We start from the raw sequence: 14,708 nt of genomic DNA, 5'->3' as shown, positions 1-14,708 counted from the left end.
AAGCTTATACATGCTTGAAACAAGAAAAAACAAAAGAAAAAAATGTTTGCCAGTGGAGTAAGAAAAAAATGCTTACATCAATCTTGAATTAAGCTTATTTTTCTTACCCCACTGGCAAACGGTTTTCTCTACAAACATTTTTCTTATTTCAAGCAAGGTTTGCATATTATGCGACTACACTTTACGAAGAAGAGCTTATGACCTAGCTATGTTTTGCCTTAATAGTTAGTGCTTAAGCACTAACTTTCTGTAATGTTTGCAGGAAGGAATCGAGAGAAAGAGGATCTAAATGCAGGCTTAATTAATAAAAACTCAAGAAAATAAACACAGGAAACTAAAACATGAAAACAGAATAAACCGTTACATCCATGAATGATAAAAAAAAAAAAGCCAAGAGATTAAATACACAAGGGGCAAACGAGGAAACAAGGAACACCTGGGACTAATAATCACAAGAACCAGTGAAACGAAAGACAATGACAAGAACTATAAAATCCATAATCAACACAAAAGACAGGCAGGGAAACATTAAACATGCATGGCGACCCCTAGTTACAGTTACTAAGCCGTAGTTTGAACTTGACATCCCAACTTAAGGGAGATCTTACGCACAGCTGGTGCAACCCTTCCCAGAAGAACTAACCATAAGATGTGATAAATGTGGTAAAGTCTGTCAAACCTTGTACTGTTCCTTGCTGTATGTAGCACTTGCAACTCTGCATGCATTACAATTTTTGGCACAACAACTTAAAAGAATGATAAGTGGATCTTAGGAGAACAGATACAATTATACAAATGTTTGAAAGGATACCATTAAGTTAAAGGCTTTAACATGCAGAAATATCATACAAGTGTTTTTATATCATTTATAAAGAAAGTATAGTCATATTACCCTTATCAGAGAATGATGAATACAGTGTTTTCTCCAAAGCTGACTGGAGTTGTGATCTCTGCCTGCTGCACAATTACTGCCAGACAACATGTCAGTCACACTCATGTGTTTGTGTGAGTGAGTGATGAGGTCGTGCTGTCATCTTTAGTGTGATGTAATACTTTGACCCGTGTGCAGAGCAGCGTGCTTGCTTTATTTCAACAATCTCTGTTATGAGCTGTGCAGTCACGAACTTTAACTCTTCACCATCAACACATGCACATATGCGTGTCTCTGTGCTAAAGCTGCGTGTGTGAGAACGGGTGATTGAGCAACAGATGTGATTTTATACATGTGTTTTATGCCTAGACGATAGGGTTCATGGACATTTTGCATATTTACTAGAACAGCATTTTATTAGATAAATATTGTTTAATGCCTATAACAACGCAATGTTAAGCACTTTGACGTGAATAATTTGTAATTGTGCCATCTGCCTTTTCTGCTAATGAAAATATCAAATGTTGATGTAAAAAAGAAAATGACCTACAGTACTTCTCAGAATGTTCTCCCCACATGCTCAATCCATTTCTGGCCTTGAAAATATAATTTTTTGAGCTACCTGAAGTCCACAATGACGATTGCCCGAAAATGTTAGTAAAGCAATGTTGTGGAGTAAAAATATTTGTTAATATTTGTCTTTGTTTAAAAGATTGAAAGTCGAAATATAATTATTTTGTTATTTTTAAGCAAATATGTAGACTAGGGATGTTCCGATACCATTTTTTTTGAGAACGAGTACCGATAATTCATTTTTGGTACTCGCCCATACCAAGTCCGATACCTGTTTTTGTTTTTTGTTTTTTGTTTTTGTTTTTTAACAGTTTAAATTTTATCATCAAAATGGTGTTTAAATAAATGAATTAATTAAAAATTTATTAAAATTAAAATATAGCAATTCATTTTCAACATAATATTGTATTATCTTTTTATTAAATTATGTGCTTATATACAGAACCTCACAGCACAATCCAAAATACAACATTGGAGTTACTTTATATTTTGTCAAATAAAGTGCTGCATAACAGAGCATCACAGATGTTAGATATCACACAATTACTACTGATTTATTATTATTGTTATTATTAGTAGTAGTATTACAATGAATATTAAATTACTTTACAGTAGTGATTATATTTCTGTTGTCCTTTTTCCTATAAATTTACCTTTTAATTCTGACTGAGCTTTTATTTTGAAGTGTTTCTGTGTTGTTTTGACCATGGAGCTCTGACGTTATGACGGCAGCTTCCCACTCTGGAAAAGCCGGTCGCTATGTGACTCAAAGTGATTATTAAACCACAAAAGGCTGCTATTTATTTAAATAAGTATGTACTCTGTGTGTGCCTCACAATACAATGTGAATTTGCACTCTGTTTACTGTCATCTGCTGCATACAGTGCGCTTGATGCTCATGACGGTGTTTTCCCTGTATGAGCCTTGGAGGAGCTTTAAAAGGTACGAGCAGCCGGCGTCAGCACAACACTGTCTCCACACATTCACAAGCGCTCACATTTGAATTACATGCAAACTATATATTCATCTCAAATCGCAGCTTTTGCGGTTAAATAATCTCACTAGGACATAACGTGATTTTAATTTGTGGGCTGAATGTTCACGTAATGACATTTGTACATCAGATGGTATCGGTTTTTGATATCGAAGCATTTATACGAGTATGAGTACCAGTACATGAGCGCAGTATCGGACCTCATACCAGTATCGGTATTGGGACATCCCTAATGTAGAATTTACAATATGTAAACTAGTATAGGAAAGACTGATCTCACAGTGAAATCATAAACAGCAGGTGATTTTTTTTCAGATAAACTGGCCTGTGGTTACCGAAATACAAAACGTTTAGTTGTTGGGCATATGGGCACGTGTGAGCTAAATTTTCCAGGTGTAATGTCCACGGAATGGCGCCAAAAGCGAGTTGTGAAGCAAGTTATTTTCAGTTGTACAGGCTGTAATACAGTAATGAGGAATGCATATTTTATAAACTGTAGGCTACCCCCCAACCCAAACCCCAAACTTAAACCTAACCATCAATAGAGTAAATATGCAATGTTAGAGGGAAAAATTCAACCTCAGAATCACGCTTGTCACTGATTAGGCAACTACGATTATTTACTGGTTTCAGCACGGGATCCGAACCAGGGTCTCCCACGCTCCCAGGGCAAGTTAAACATGCTGGAGCCAAAAAAATGTCAAATAGTAGATGCCGCTTGTCGGCATTATGAGGCTGATCCCAGGATACTGGAACTCATGCCGACTTCCCGTGTGATAATGTCGTATTGGACACGATGATACAAAGCTGCCAAAATTAGTTTTCTCTTTGTTTGATTTTCAGCCAAGAGGTTATATATTATTTAAATTACACTATTTCTAGTCCATGTTTCAGATAAGAGAAGTGTATATGTATGTGTCTACAGGTTTAGCTATACCTTTGAGAGCCAAATGTTTTCACAAACACAGTGAAACCTGTTAAAAAATTACTTGTGATGACGTTTAAAGTGCTCCTCACTATTTGTAATGCTTCAAATCAAAATCAAATCACTTTATTGTCACACAGCCATATACACAAGTGCAATGGTGTGTGAAATTCTTGGGTGCAGTTCCGAGCAACATAGCAGTCGTGACAGTGATGAGACATATACCAATTTACAATAAACATCAGATTAACACAACACAATTTAAACATCTGTTATACACATAATTACACTCAACAATATACAAATAATAACATACACTGTACAGTATACAATACGCTGTTTTATTTTTTTGTTTGTTTGTTTTTACTATATGGATACACATTATTCAATAAAAATTAAAAATAAAAATATATATATAAAAAAAAGTATATATATATATATATATATATATATATATATATATATATATATATATATATATATATATAGAATGTACAGTATTGTACTGTATTGACATTCAGGCTGTCGGTTGATAGTCAGTTGTTAAGAGAGAACATAATATAATAATAATAATATAATTTATAATAGTCCGGTGTGAGATATAAGAGTAATGGTAATAAAGTGCAGTGCTGATGTATTTTGATCATGGGAGATCAAGAGTTCAGAAGTCTGATTGCTTGGGGGAAGAAGCTGTCATGGAGTCGGCTGGTGCAGGTCCTGATGCTGCGATACTGCCTACCTGATGGTAGCAGTGAGAACAGCCCATGGCTCGGGTGGCTGGAGTCTCTGATGATCCTCCGAGCTTTTTTCACACACCACTTTGTATATATTTCCTGGAGGGAGGGAAGCTCACCTCCGATGATGTGTCTGGCAGTTCGCACCACCCTTTGCAGTGCTTTGCGGTTGTGGGCGGTGCTATTGCCGTACCAGGCGGAGATACAGCCAGTCAGGATGCTCTCCACAGTGCAGGTGTAGAACCGTGTGAGGATGTGGCGGTTCATTCCAAACTTCCTCAGCCGTCTCAGGAAGAAGAGGCGCTGATGAGCCTTCTTCACAACGACTTCAGTGATGTGGACACCCAGGAACTTGAAGCTGCTGACTCTCTCGACTGGTGCTCCATTGATGGTGATGGGACTGTGTTCTCTGTCTTTTCTTCTGAAGTCCACCATAAGCTCCTTTGTCTTACTGACGTTGAGGGAGAGGTTGTGCTCCTGACACCGGTGTGTCAGAATGTGCACCTCCTCTCTGTAGGCTGTTTCAAACTTAATGATGGCATTGGAGCTATGTGTTGCCACACAGTCATGTGTGTACAAGGAATACAGTAGTGGGCTGAGAACACAGCCCTGCGGGGCTCCAGTGTTGAGGGTTAGTGATGAGGAGATGTTGCTACCTATTCTAACCACCTGGCGTCTGCTTGACAGGAAGTCCAGGATCCAGCTGCACAGCGAGCTGTTTAAGCCCAGAGCCCGGAGTTTCTCATCTAGCTTGGAGGGCACTATGGTGTTGAATGCTGAGCTGTAGTCTACAAACAGCATTCTCACATAAGTGTTCTTTTTTTCCAGGTGGGAGAGAGCAGTGTGTATTGTAGATGCAATGGCATCATCAGTGGAGCGGTTGTTGCGGTAAGCAAACTGCAGCGGGTCAAGATTGAGTGGCAATACAGAGCAGATGTAATCTCTGATTAGTCTCTCAAAACATTTGCTGATGATAGGGGTCAGAGCAACAGGACGCCAGTCATTTAAACAAGTTATTTTTGATTGTTTTGGTACAGGCACAATGGTGGATGCTTTAAAGCATGTGGGGACTACAGACAAAGAGAGGAAAAGGTTGAAAATGTCCATAAAAACACCAGCCAGCTGGTTCGCGCACGCTCTGATGACGCGGCCCGGAATGCCGTCTGGACCCGCGGCTTTGCGGATATTCACCCATCGGAAGGATCGGGTTACATCCGCTACAGAGACGGAGAGTGAACTAACCTCTGTAGCTTCAGCCGCGAGAGCTCTCTCCGCGAGGGCGGTGTTATTTCCCTCGAAACGAGCATAAAAATTATTTAGCTCATCCGGTAGAGAGGCAGCGGTGTTCATGGCGGAGTTTTTATTCCCTTTGAAGTCCGTGATGATGTTAATTTCCTGCCACATGCTTCTAGAGTTGGTGGTGTTAAACTGTCCTTCAATCTTGCTCCTGTACTGGCTTTTTTGCTGTTTTGATCGTTTTTCGGAGGGCATAACTGGCTTGTTTATGCTCCTCCGCGTTCCCGGAATTAAAAGCAGAGGTCCGCACATTAAGTGCCGCGCGAACATCGCTATTGATCCACGGCTTCTGATTCGGATAGATTCGTACAGTTCTGGTTGGAATCACTTCCTCTACGCACGTTCTGATGAAACACATTACGCTATCAGCGTAAAGCTCGATGTCGTCATCAGAGGCGGACCGGAACATCTCCCAGTCCGTGTGATCAAAACAGTCTTGTAGCATAGAGTCTGATTGGTCCGACCAGCACTGGATCATTCTGAGGGTGGGTGCTTCCTGTTTCAATTTCTGCCTGTAAGCGGGCAGAAGCAGAATGGAAGAGTGGTCCGATTTGCCAAATGGTGGGCGGGGGAGGGATTTGTAGCCATCCCGGAACGGAGAGTAGCAATGATCCAAAACCCGGTCCCCTCGTGTGTTGAAACTAATGTGCTGGTGATATTTTGGTGCGACTGATTTTAAACTGGCTTTATTAAAGTCCCCGGTCACAATGAACGCGGCCTCAGGGTGCGCGGTTTCCTGCTCACTTATAATCCCATACAGTTCCTTGAGTGCCCGGTCTGTGTCGGCTTGTGGGGGGATGTACACAGCTGTGATAATGACTGCTGTGAATTCCCTCGGTAGCCAGAATGGTCGACACAGAAGCATGAGAAATTCCAGATCAGGAGAACAGAAAGACTTGATGGAATGTACGTTCCTCTGATCACACCAGGATTTGTTGATCATAAAACATACACCACCTCCTCTAGTTTTACCTGAGAGGTCTTTCGCTCTGTCCGCTCGGTGCACGGAGAACCCCGCGGGTTCAATGGCTGAGTCTGGAATCTCCGCAGACATCCAAGTTTCTGTTAGATAATGCAGCAGTCCCTCATCTCTCGTTGGAAGGAGATCCGCGCTTTCAGCTCGCAGAGCTTGTTATCCAGAGACTGAACATTTGCCAGTAGAATAGTGGGTAGCGGGGGTCGATTTGCGCAGCGTCTTACTCTGATGAGAACGCCGGCTCTGTTTCCCCTTTTCCTCCTGCGTTTCCGCGGCCGTGCTGCCCAGACAAAGGGCTCCGCTTGCGTGTTTGTAAACAGCGGGTCGGCATTGAGGAATGTGAAGTCTGATTTTCGGTGTGAGATCGCTGAACCAATGTCCAAAAGTGTTTGTCTGTCGTAGACAATAAGGCAGACAACATCCAAGACAAAAAACATAAGAATTGTGAACAAAACAAACAAAACATTGCTATGTTGTGTCGGAGCTCGCAACGCAGCAGCCATACTCGGCGCCATCTTGAGTCCTAAATAAATCATGTTTTACTTTAAATCCAACATGATCACACAGGAAGTGGACAAGTTGCTACCGAATGTTCCAGTACCCTGACATCACCCCCATTCCTGTTACTGACAAGTGCCATCTCCCATCAGACATTTTTGCATCAATTTAGATGTATTTATCTTTTCCTTGGCGAGACTGATGGCGCATTGCATCAGCAGACATGGGTTCATGTCCTATATGGAAACCAGAATGTAATCGTGCTCACAAAATCAATGATCAGCGTGATTCGGAGGTTACATTTTTGCTCTAAGATTATATTTTTACTCCACTAATGGTTAGGTTTAGGGTTGGGGTCAGGGCTGTTTCTGAGCATTTGGGGGCCCTAAGCAAAATCCTACTGGGAGACTCCCACACCTAACCACTGCTAACCCAGAACAACATTATGGCTCTGAATTTTGCCAAAACACACCTTGATGATCCTCAAACATTTTGGGAAAATGTTCTGTGGACTGATGAGTCAAAAGTGGAACTGTTTGGAAGACAGGGGTCCCGTTACATCTGGCGTAAATAAAACACAGAATTCCACATAAAGAACATAATATCTACGGTCAAGCATGCCGGTGGTATTGTGAAGGTGTGGGGATGCTTTACTGCTTCAGGGCAAGGGTGACTTGCAATAACTCGAGGGAAACATGAATTCTGCTCTCTACCAGAAAATCCTAAAGGAGAACGTCCGGTCATCAGTCCGTGAGTTGAAGCTCAAGCGCAACTGGATTATGCAGCAAGACAATAATTCAAAGCATTGGAGTAAGTACACCTCTGAATGGCTCAAATGAAGCTAAATTAAAGTTTTGGAGTGGCCTAGTCAAAGTCCTGACTTGAACTCGATTGAGATCCTGTGGCAGGACCTTAAACGGGCAGATCATGCTCGAAAACCCTCCAATGTGGCTGAACTAAAGCAGTTCTGCAAAGAAGAGTGGGCCAAAATTCCACCACAGTGTTGTGAAAGACTGATCTCCAGTTATTGGAAGCATTTGGTTGCAGTTGTTGTTGCTAAAGGTGGCAAAGCTATAAAGTTTAAGGGGGCAGTTAGTTTATCGCATGGGTGATATAGGTGTTAGATTACTTAAAAATATATATTTGAAAACTGTATTTTGTGTTTACTCAGGTTGCCTTTGTTTAATGTTATATCTCATTTGAAGATCTAAAAAATGTAGTATGAAAAATACACAAAAATAGAAGAAATCAGATACCTTTTCACAGCACTGTCGCTAGAAAAGGCCCTGGTTGAAGTTTAGGGGTAGAGTTAATAATATATGCATTCCTCTTTACTTTACAACTTTTCGGACACATGTGAACTCAAGTTTTTCTCCTGGAAACTGGCCGCTGGGAGCAGTGGCTAGAAATTTGGTTTTAGCTGAAGAACTTTCAACCTAATGTAGCCGAATTCATAGCGAGATCAGTCTGTTTAATCTACTGTTGTCAACATGTTTGAGGGTTAGGTTTAGGGTATAGTAAATCTCATTTTCTTAAGCCCGCTTGTAATGTTTGATGTGTTTGTTCATGTATTTCATGTCTTTTGTTTTGAAAGTTTAATTCCTGTTTCATGTGATTTCATGTTTCCCTCCATGTTCATGTGTCTTGTTTTCATTGGTTGATTGTCTTGTTATCCTGTTTAGAGTTCTTTGTGTTTATTGGTTATCTTTGTCATGTGTTCTCCCATGTTCATGTATTTAAGCCTCATGTTTTCCTTTGTCCATTGTCAGGTATTGATTGTTTGTATGTAACCTTGGTTGAGAGTTCAAGTCTATGTCATGTCAAGTTTATGTCAAGTCAAGTTCATGTTTATGTTTTATTTACGTTTGTAGTTAGGGTTTATGGATATCACGATTTGAATAAATTTGCACTTGGGTTCTTTACTTCATCACCATCTTCTTTGTCATTGCCAGCGCCAGCCCATCGTTACACTGCTATACACTGTATGATTTTTACAGTCCTTTAAGATTGTTGCTTGTCAGACTGTGCGATATGAACGCATTGATATCGCTGACTGTGGTCCCAATCGTCCGGATCAATGAACGTGACTCACTTTACAGGAGTGTTGCGGAATAGAAGCAAAACGGTGAAATTTTCCCACCACGGATGAGCATTTTTTTCTCTCTCTCTGAAAGTCAGGACATCAGCATTTCTGTTGCTCCAATACCACTCCATCACGAGCATAGGCTAACATTTACAAGAAAGATGGATTTTGTCAAATAGACCTATAATAAGACAGCCTGATCACAAATACAGAAAATTACAGATGCTGAGAATGAACGTGGGTGCGGGAGGTGGCCTACAATAATAATGAGCTACCACAAGCAAATATCATTGTGGAAATAAAAAGACTTGTGGCCCAAAAAATTCAAAACTTTTCTGTTCACATTGGAGAAAACAAAAAAGGTGGGTTATAGTACATCTTTCTCCTCTTTTAGCAGGCCCGGTTCCAGATCAAAATCACTGAGGGTGCTTCTGAAAATAGTGGGGGTATCCTGTATAAAGTGGAGATGTATCGTAACTACACATTTTTTAAATATATTAAATCATGTTTAAATGCTACTAAAACAACGTAAATAACAGTTTTTTTTATGTACAAAACATTTATCGCTTCGTTTTTTTTCACATGATCTGTCGCTGAAAATGACAGCAAAATGCTGCACGTGCAGATTAGGACATACTGATTTTCACAATCATACACGTTTATAAGTTTTGATGCGGCAATTGTGTGTTCACAAACTGCAGGGATTTTTGTGTGTTTGATGGGACTCAAGGAAATCTGATTGCCAATTTACAGTATTAGACTTACATATTCAATTGAGCAGAGGTGTGCAATTGTTTTGGTACAGGGGCCACATCAGCCGTTAAGTAGAACACGAAACAGAGAAGATAAAAATTTCTGCATAGTTGTATCTTTTAATCCCAGAAGTAGTAGTGCACTCATACACTCAATGAATGATGCACAATTTTCTGAAGTGTATACTGATGGGGCCATTCTGCGATTGCTTGAAGTTTTGCTGCTACATTTACTATCACGTGTTGGTAAAACTGAATTAAGACTGAGTATAATTATTAATTGTTTATTTTACTATACTTCAATATAGTGGTAATTTAGTATTCAATTTAACACTCTACATCAGGAGTCTGGTTTAATAGTAAAATAAAATATTCGGAAATTATAGATTCTAAAGGCTTATTTTAATTTTGGCCGCAAAGTGGACACATTTGTTTTATTCTCAGAACATTATCAACCCGTTTAAACGCTCATGGGTCATGATGTGAGTCTCTGAATAAAACAGGCTGCATGACACTGATAAATGATTACTGCCAGAGTAAAATTCACATACAGGTGTGAGGGACTTCAGCATTTTACAAATAACACAAAGAACAAACATATTCCTCTCTCACTTGCTTTTGCTCGCGTGTCCCCTCCGTGTGCGAATGATGCAAAGATCTATTGGGATTTTACTAAAGTTCATCACTGAAAAGGTTTGCTCACAGACTTGGCACTAAACAGCACACGCAGCATCGAGAATGGACACGGAATGACTGTATCACACTTTTCTTTGAACATAATATTGCACTGTTGAGCACTTTAAGGTTTTTTTCCAAAGAGGAGAGAGAGAGTGTGCGCACTCGCATGTGTGGTTGCCAGAATGAATAAATTAAGTATGACGTAAGGTGAAATATTTCCTATTTGTGCAAGTATAATTCTCTGATTGGGGTGTTGCATCTATTATCTGGCAACCCTGAGCATATTAAAAGCTTATGGATGCGCGATAGGTCCCAAAGCCAGATAAATGAAAGATCTAATAAAAAATGTTCATGATAAATCAACCTGCGGGCAGTAGTTTGCCCTGGTCTGCAATTGTGGGTGCTCTAAGGTTCATTTGAGGGTGCTTAACACCCTCAAGCACCCCCGTAGAACCGGGCCTGTCTTTTAGATTAGTAACTTATAGGCCATGCAAAAATTTGAAAATTCATATAGGCTGATAATAAATCACACTTGCAAATTCCCTATGGATGACGCACAAACATGACATAGATTTCTATAATTTTATCCAACTGTATTTGCTGATTTAGATTAAAACATCCCATAAATACTTACCAGTATAAATTGTTCAATCTTTCTATTTTATTTTATTTATTTTTAAATAAAATTGGAGTGGTGTGAATCTTAACTAAATATGTTTACAGATGTTTAATTAAATGTATTAAAGGTAAAATAGTAATTAAGATAATGTTGTAAAGAAAATGCATGATAAATGTAAAGAAAAAAAATGTGTTAAGAAAATGCAATCATTTATTTATTTTCATTTTGTAGCCTAAGCTCTGTATTTAATTCAGAGAATAATGCTTTCGTATTGCTGAAGTGTTACACTTTTCTCCAAGTATCTGCTTATTTATTTATTAAAACTTTTTATATAAAATGAAAAGAAGAAAAAACATTGAAAGAGCTTGAGTAGAGTGATAACTGGGCACAAATGTTGCTATGGTGGTGCAAACGTGAAGCAGGTTTCTTTCCAAGTGAATTTTGACTTTATGAAAACCATTGTGCATATTAGAGGTTCTTACTAATATAGCTTCCAATGTCTGTGTTTGTGTGTGTGTGTGTGTGTGTGTGTGTGTGTGTTTATAACAGTGTACCAATCTAATTGCTCTTCACATCTGTTCACAGTTCGCATGCTAAGTTGCAATTTGCAGATTCTTGCATCTGCTCCAAGTGTCTGACTGTCAGCTGCATTATCTGCATGTCATCATGACCACACAAATTGAGGCATGATATTATCATCTCTATCTCCTTGTCTCTCAGGACAGAGGAGTCTCTCTCTCGTTGCCACACAGATTGTGTCCCCTCCACCTCTGGTAAACTCGACTGATTATCCAACAGTAAATCAGGGCTGGATTCCTGTCCTGGTGGGATGTTGGAAACAATACTGGAGGGGTTTGGAATCCCACAACATCTTTGTATGATTCATCATGATGCTATCAGAGTGATCTGGCCCTCAGCAGCAGGTCTCACTAAAAGCTCAAATGGACTCAACATGTATCTCTTGGTGTTGTCTCTCTGTTTAAAGCTGATGCTAAAATCTGAAATATCCTCATTTTACAGATTCACTCTCTTGTCAAGCACATACAGTATAGATCTAATGAATGCTGATGGAAAGTTTCTAGTATGTTTCAATTAGGCAAGAAAGACCTGCTAATATTCAATAAATATATGCAGTGCAAAAAATGCTAAATCTTTTCCTGCGGACTCCAGTCCATTTAACATCAGAGTTCGGGTTGTTTGGTAGGTGTGAAAAATATCTCAGCTCTGTAGGTCCATAGAATGCAAGTGAATGGTGACCAGAACTTTTAAATCTCCGAAAAGCACATAAAGGCAGCATAAAGGTAATCCATATGACTCGAGTTGTTAAATCCCTGTCTTCAGAAGTGATATGATAGGTGTGGATGAGAAACAGATTAATATTGAAGTCCTTTTTTACTATAAATCTCCACTTTTTCTTTCACATTTTTGATTTTGGCAATTTGCATTCTTCGTGCATATCACCAACTACTGGCAACAGATGAGAATTTACAGTAAAAAAATTGAACTGTATAGACCTAGAGAGCTGAAATATTATTAAAAAAATGTGTGTTATATACATCTGGGATGGCACAAGGGTGAGTAAATTATTTTTTGGGTGAACTAAACCTTTAATCTTTATTTCCAGAATAATGTGTTATTTTGTTTTCAAGGTACATAACATAATAATATTTTTTATAGTGTTTTATGGTGTGTGCGTGCCATTACTCAAACGTTTTGACATCATATTGTACACCTGCTGAAAATCCATCCTGCAAAACAAACCATTACGAAGAGAGTTTGTATCAGGAGTGAATAACACTTTATAGTTTCCATGGTAAAATCTGAGTGATGTGCCAGATGAGGCTTTATCCATGAGAAGTTGTAATTTGTGTGCTAATATTTTATTTAGACAGATGGCGTGCTGAATGAGAGATATGATGGTTCCAGTGGACTCATGTTCATATTTTCCTTTAAATGCAACATGACATTTAAAGCTGTGTTGTGTCTTCTATGTGTTCATGATTGTTTGTGTATTTTGGCTTGATGTTGTTGATTTGGTAAACAGCACTGCATCATGCTCATCCGACTGAGTTCACCTACAGCACAGAGGTCTTTCAAATGACTTTCAAATGCTTTCTGCTTCTAATATAAATTATTTTCAGTAACACTTTACAATAAGTTTCCATTCGTCAACATTAGTTAATGCATTAGGTATCATGAACAAACAATGAATAGTAAATAATTTACAGCATTTACTAATCTTAGTTAATGGTAGTTAATTAAAATATAATTGCACATTCATTGTTAGTTCATGTTAGTTCATAGTGCATTAATCAATATTAACAAATACAGCTTTTGATTCAGTGTATTTGTAGATGTTGAAAGTAACATTGACCAAGATTAATACATGCTATAAAAGTATTATTCATTGTCAGTTCATGTTAACTAATGTTGTTAATAATGTTAAGAAATGGAACCTTATTGTAAAGTGTTACTTTATTTTCTTATGTTTTGATGGGAAACAAAGTTTGTTACAGATAAGATTCTAGAATGCATGCCCACACTTTGTATAGGGAGAGAGACCAATTTCTGGACATGACTTTTAAGGGTGGTTCTTGCAAGTAGAAATGTTTATAAATTAGCCAAATAATGTCTTAAAATGCCAAAAAGTGTTGTATGGCTTGAATTAGAGTGCAATAAGTTTAATTAATTTAAAAACAATAAAAGTCTATAGGAGGTAGGGTTGCCACCTTGGCCCTGGAAAATTCCTGGACACCAGATCAGTGACCAAAAAACATACTGCTAGCCATTGTAAAGAAATAAAACATATTATTTATGATTGTTTACTCCTTGTTTTTTTCTTTTTAATTTTCTCCCCTTTTTCTCCCCAATTTGGAATGCCCAGTTCCCAATGTGCTCTAAGTCCTCATGGTGGTGTAGTGACTCGCCTCAGTCTGGGTGGCGGAGGACAAATCTCAGTTGCCTCTGCGTCTGAGGCAGTCGGTCCACGCATCTTATCACGTGGCTTGTTGAGTGCATTACTGCAGAGACATAGTAGGCTCACACTATTCTCCGTGGTATCCACACGTCCCACCAAGAGTGAGAACCACATCATAGCAGCTGGGCCAATTTGGTTGCTTAGGAGACCTGGCTGGAGTCACTCAGCACGCCCTGGATTCGAACTCGTGACTCCAGGGGTGGTAGTCAGTGTCTTTACTCGCTGAGCTAACCAGGCCCCTGTTTGAAATGTAAATGATTGAATAAATAACAAATAATTAAATCAAACAATAACATCAATACAATAAAATAAAAAGAACAACATTTTAACCTGTTTTTTAAGACACACATTTAAATTTCATAACAAAATTCCATAAAAATTAAGTGCATCATTTTTAACAAAATGAGGAAGGACATTCTTTTTTTGGACATGTTTTCCAGAACATTAAAGAATTATAGTAAGTAGGCTAAAGTTAAAAGGATCGTTCACTTCAAACAAAAGTGAAAAAATCTCTTCCGAACAAACCAGTTCACTTAAATTAATCAGAATTAGGAATGTGTTTGAAAATGTATTCATATGTCTGAACACGTTGTGGAAAAAAAATTGTACAAAGGTGCCTTGAATTGTTCCTATAAGGCTGAGTAGCGATAGGGGTGCATAAAGCAGGGCCGGCCCATGGCAAAGGCAACATAGGTAGGATGACCATATTCTGGTTTTCCAAAAAGAGGACAA

This window comes from Myxocyprinus asiaticus, chromosome 26, assembly GCF_019703515.2.
Source record: "Myxocyprinus asiaticus isolate MX2 ecotype Aquarium Trade chromosome 26, UBuf_Myxa_2, whole genome shotgun sequence".
Lineage (NCBI taxonomy): Eukaryota > Metazoa > Chordata > Actinopteri > Cypriniformes > Catostomidae > Myxocyprinus > Myxocyprinus asiaticus.
This window is presented reverse-complemented; position numbering follows the sequence as displayed.